General features: G+C 40.0%; 1 protein-coding gene across 1 annotated transcript in view; it reads right to left on the reverse strand.

The window, feature by feature from the left end:
• ZBTB8A (zinc finger and BTB domain containing 8A) overlaps positions 1-5387 on the reverse strand; it is a 129802-nt gene extending 124415 nt beyond the window's left edge. The window contains exon 1 of the mRNA XM_081585859.1: positions 5257-5387. The gene's annotated coding sequence lies outside the window, so the exon portion shown is untranslated. The remainder of the gene's footprint in view (positions 1-5256) is intronic.
• Between the last annotated feature and the right edge of the window lie 613 nt (positions 5388-6000).

The following is a 6000-nucleotide window of genomic DNA, read 5'->3' on the forward strand; positions in this document are numbered from 1 at the left end:
ATTCTATTGCTTTCCTCTATTTCTTTGCATTGATTGCTGAGGAAGGCTTTCTTATCTTGAATTTAGCTTTTCTCTCTGTTAAGACGATATCTTTTCTTCAGATATTGAACTGCTTTTGATTATAGATTTAAGTTTCTTTATCTCTTAAATGATCTGTTCTAAAATCCTTTATTGTTACTTTGGCTAACTGAAATAGCTCAACTGGAATTCCATCACCTCCACTAGCTTTGTAGTGAATACTCAAGAAGAATTATAATAATATTTCTTGTTAATACTCAAGAAGAATACTCAGAAGAACTATACAAAAGAGATCTTCATGACCCAGATAATCATGATGGTGTGATTACTCACCTAGAGCCAGATATCCTGAAATTTGAAGTCAAGTGGGCCTTAGGAAGCATCACTATGAGCAAAGCTAGTGGAATTGATGGAATTCCAGTTGAGCTATGTATCAATTCTGTATACAAAATGAATCTAATTAGTGTAATGTCTCTCTTTGGGATGTTTCAGGAGCCCATTGAAGCATCCCAAAGTTAGCTAGAAATCTTCATTAGAATGATTTAGGAAGTTTTGTCAACAAATATCAAAATGGTTTAGAACACTCAGTCAGATAGGATTATGGGTCATTGTGAAACAATAGCTATTCACTTAGCCAAAGTAACAATAAGGAATTTCAGAACAGATCATTTAAGAGATAAAGAAACTTCAGTCTATTATCAAAGGCGGTTCAATATCTGAAGAAAGAGGTCCTCTTAGAGAGAAAAGCTAAATTCAAGTTTTTGTACCAGCTTACTTTATATAAAGTAATGCTCAAAATTCTCCAAGCCAGGCTTCAGCAATATGTGAACTGTGAACTTCCAGATGTTCAAGTTGGTTTTGGAAAAGGCAGAGGAACCAGAGATCAAACTGACAACATCCGCTGGATCATTGAAAAAGCAAGAGAGTTCCAGAAAAACATCTATTTCTACTTTATTGACTATGCCAAAGCCTTTGACTGTGTGGATCACAATAAACTGTGGAAAATTTTTAAAGAGATGGGAATACCAGACCACCTTACCTGCCTCCTGAGAAACCTGTATGCAGGTCAGGAAGCAACAGTTAGAACTGGACATGGAACAACAGACTGGTTCCAAATAGGAAAAGGAGTACGTTAAGGCTGTATATTGTCACCCTGCTTATTTAACTTATATGCAGAGTACATCATAAGAAACGCTGGGCTGGAGGAAGCATAAGCTGGAATCAAGATTGCCGGGAGAAATATCAGTAACCTCAGACATGTAGACGACACCACCCTTATGGCAGAAAGTGAAGAAGAACCAAAGAGCCTCTTGATGAAAGTGAAAGAGGAGAGTGAAAAAGTTGGCTTCAAACTCAACGTTCAGAAAACTAAGATCATGGCATCTGGTCCCATCACTTCATGGGAAATAGATGGGGAAACAGTGGAAACAGTAGCTGACTTTATTTTTTGGGGCTCCAAAATCACTGCAAATGGTGACTGCAGCCATGAAATTAAAAGACGCTTACTCCTTGGAAGAAAAGTTATGACCAACCTAGACAGCATATTTAAAAGCAGAGACATTACTTTGTCAACAAATGTCCATCTAGTGAAGGCTATGGTTTTTCCAGTAGTCATGTATGGATGTGAGAGTTGGACCATAAAGAAAGCTGAGTGCCGAAGAATTGATGCTTTTGAACTGTGGTATTGGAGAAGACTCTTGAGAGTCCCTTGGACTGCAAGGAAATCCAACCAGTCCATCCTAAAGGAGATCAGTCCTGGGTGTTCATTGGAGGGACTGATGTTGAAACTGAAACTCCAATACTTTGGCCACCTGATGCAAAGAGCTGACTCATTTGAAAAGACCCTGATGCTGGGAAGGATTGGGGGCAGGAGGAGAAGGGGACGACAGAGGATGAGATGGTTGGATGGCATCATCGACTCAATGGACATGAGTTTGGGTAAACTCCGGGAGTTGATGATGGACAGAGAGGCCTGGCGTGTTGCAGTCCATGGGGTCACAAATAGTCAGACATGACTGAGCGACTGAACTGAACTGAACTTTATTTAAAATGTAAACTTAATTAACTTTATTTTAAACTTAGTCCTAACCATGTACAAAGGTCTTTCCTAATGGTTCACTTTCTGCACCCATTACTGTGTTCTTCCATCCTAAAAAGCCATCTGTGAGTCAGGCTTACTTTCTTTTCCTTTCACAAAATGCAATTCCATTTCTCATACCTTCTTTACTGAAAACACACTTCCTACTCCCCTTAAGCCACCAAGAACTGACTTTTATATTAGAATGTTATAGATTGGTGAGCATAAATACTAGTGATAATTTCTAAAACCTTTGCTTTCCTCAGTTCAGTTCAGTTCAGTCCTCAGTTGTGTCCGACTCTTCCTGACATGGACCACAGCATGTCAGACCTCACTGTCCATCACCAACTCCCAGAGTTTACTCAAAACTCCTGTCTATTGAGTGAGTGATGCCATCCAACCATCTCATCCTCTGTCGTCCCCTTCTCCTGCCTTAAATCTACCCCAGCATCAGGGTCTTTTCCAATGAGTCAGCTCTTTGCATCAGGCGGCCAAAGTATTGGAGTTTCAGCTTCAGCATCAGTCCTTCCAATGAACACTCAGGACTGATCTCCTTTAGGATGGACTGGTTGGATCTCCTTGCAGTCCAGGGACTCTCAAGAGTCTTGCTTTCTTAGAGAGAACATTTTAGAATGGAACCAAACATCATTTATTCTTAATCCCAAATCTCTTTAGTTTCTCTGTAAGAGGAAACTAGTGTTTAGTAGTAACTGTTTCAAAAGCTTATTTTATTTGGAAATGACTTAGCTATTCAACAAAGACTTCCAACACTTAGTTTAGCACAACCCTTAGAAGTTCAAGTTATCCCAATCTGGACAGACTATTTTAGACACATATTTGTAAAAAGCATAATTATTTTTAATAGAGTCTATCTAAAGGCTCATATATCATTTACATTTTTTAGAAGTTTCTTCACTTGAGGTAATTTCCTTGCTGACAAACTTGAAACAGATATAATAATATTTAACGTATATTAAATCTAGATACAATGAAAATATTCTGTTTAATGTTAATTACTCTTAGACATGTCTACATTAGTTAGATCAACAAACAAAGATTAATATCAGGTATTTAATACTGAATATTTCCCAGTTCACATGAACCTAAAGTTCATTTAGGTTAATTTCTCTTGTATTTAGAATTATTTGATTTGTAAGTGCTTACTTTTTTTTTAAGGCCAATTAAATTAGAGCTCATCTACAAACTGATCTTAGCAATCAGCAATATTATCCAAAAAAACAAAGACACACACTGAGACATACATAAATCCAAATAAACACAAGAGATCCTATAGCTTTGTTTTCCAAACTTAGTTATGAAGAAAAAATGGTTGGAATAAGATTTTAAAAGGCTTTGTTCCTCTTTTCTTTTTTCCTTTTGGTTTTAGGAATTAGAGATGGTCTAGATAAGTGATCCAGAGAGCTCTGGTCTAAAGGCATAGGAGGAGTTATTTCCTCAGGGCAAGAATTCTTAAAGAGATAATTTTTTTCTTCAAGCTTTCTAAAGAATATTGTGAGCACATTGTCAAAAATTGTATTTTTCTGTGACCATAGTTTTATAGCCAAAATTTAGACCAAATAGTGCTCAACTTGGTCCTGATAAGAAGGGCAGATTGGTCCCAGCAGGGATTGTCTCTCTGGGGAAGTAGGGGTCTTAGTTTGATCAGCCCCAGACTGTTGATTACAGGAGGAAGTCCTGGACATAAGGGAACTTCAATCCATTTTCCTATCCTATGTCAATACAGATCTAATATTTTTAGGCCATTTTTCTTGTCATTGGATCATAGCTATAGATTGACCAGTCAAAAAAAAACCCAATTTTTTTTTTCCCCAAGGGGTTCCCAGGTGGAGTGTGGAACCTTAGAGTGAGCAATTCCCATATTAACTTGAGCAGTTTGTTCCAGATGTCTGGTCACTCAAACCAAACCAACAAAACCAAACTGAACCAGAACTTCCCCAGCCAGGAGTCACACTCCAAATTAAACAAAAGGCAGAGATGCCCACAAATCAAAAACCAAGTAACAAGAGTGCCCCGAAAAGATGGTAAAGTGATGCCTAGAAATCAAAAGTCAAATAGCATAAATGCCAAACGTGACTTCCCACTTCCACTAGACCTGTTACCTGGCAAAGTCAGTGCTAGCAGCCTTTTTTAGTTCTGATACAGTTTCAAGCAATTTCTTGTTGGTTTCCTGCGAAGAAGTTACTCTATCATTTCCTATTTTAGAAGCTTCTAGATACCAAAGTAAGCATGGCCAGGCTTTTCTAATTGTGTGCGCAAAAATACCAATTTTGGGATATCAAAAGAACCCCAATTTGTCCATTTTAGGTTAAGATCTCTTTTAGTATAATTTCTCCAATTAACTAGGTACTTGCAAGTATGCGCTCCATACATAAATTGTACGTGAATCTGGCTGGAGTGTTGGTCAGAGGCTGGCTTTCTGACACCCCTTTGTTTCTGTTTTGAGAGATTCCGTTTCCCATCTTAGGGTGAATTTGTCAGGGGTAAAAATCACTAGTGGACTTGCGTAGTGGGCCCATGTGCTGCTTGCGAGCTTATCTCCTCCAGGAGTCATCACAGAGTCGTTTTAGCTCATTTTACATGTCTCGGATTCTGCTTACGGCAATCTAAGACCACCGTGGCTGCTCAGGTCGCTGAAAGGCAAATTCTTATGTGCGACCCCTGGACAAACAAGTATTTTAATTAATGAGTGGGTTTCCCTGTAGGACCACTGCATGGTATGAGGACTAGGCCTCCACCACTCCTGTAAATTTCTCAGTCACCTGAGAAAACTGAAACCGGCCAGGAGGAGCTTTGTCTCTTTTCTTCAGAGCAAAGCTCTCATATATTTTCCTCACTTTTATACTGACAAATTCTATAATGACAGTCAAATTGAGAAAAAGGATCAAATCAGCCTCTTACTTAACCACTCAGCCAAGACCATTCAGTCCCCTACAACGGAGCAACCTTGGCATCTTTCAGCCAAGTCCCAGGTATTCCTCGATGTTTTCCCAGTTGAGCCCCCCTATCCAGTACCTTTCCACTGGGTGGGCAATTCTCCTGGCATCTTTCAGCCAGCCTCCCACCCAGTATCTTTTGACTGGGTGGGAATTTCTCAGTGTCTTTCAACCAAGCCCCAGATTTAAGAACCAGGAGAGACTTACTCAAATTCGCCTGCACTCCTCAAGGAGGCGAATGGGCGCAACGGGCCACTGCTGGTACCAAAGCTCCAGTTCCTCGTGGAGTCCAGTCAAAGGAAGGAAGTCCACTCTGGGTCTCTTCGTGGTCGCCATAACTGTCAACTAAAAAAAGATATAGTTGCGAGTAAAGTTTTATTTGGGGCAAAATGACTGCAGCCCAGGAGGCAGCATCTCAGATAGCTCTGAGAGACTGCTCCAAAGCCGCAGTGGTGGAAAGTCAATATATAAGGCTTTGGTGAGGGGGGTAGTTCAATACCATGAAGCACTCATTTTACAAAAGGTTTTTTGTTAGTCATGAGGATCTGATGTCATCATGAAGGGATTTAGAGTGTCTCTAGATATGAGGAGATGCAAGGATCGAGAGCATAAAATCTGTTCCTAAAAACATCCAACTATCTAAAGACCTGTCCCACCAGATTCCCTGGAGCACAGAGTGTCTCACTCCACCCTGAACTCCCTCAGGGTTGGTGAAGGTCAACAACTATAGCAGCATGGAGTTCAATCTCGGTAGAGGCAGATAGCAAATGTCTTTTTTGCTCAATCATTGGCAATGCTCTTAGTAAGTGCCAATTTGTAGTTGACAGTTGCCATGCCCTAATCCAGGGGATCTTCCCAATCCAGGGATTGAACCTGCATCTCTTACTTCTCCTGCATTGGCAGATGGGTTCTTTACCTCTGGCAACACCTGGGAAGCCCCTGTCATTTGGC

Source organism: Giraffa tippelskirchi, chromosome 3 (assembly GCF_054371585.1).
Source record: "Giraffa tippelskirchi isolate mGirTip1 chromosome 3, T2T-mGirTip1v1.2.pri, whole genome shotgun sequence".
Lineage (NCBI taxonomy): Eukaryota > Metazoa > Chordata > Mammalia > Artiodactyla > Giraffidae > Giraffa > Giraffa tippelskirchi.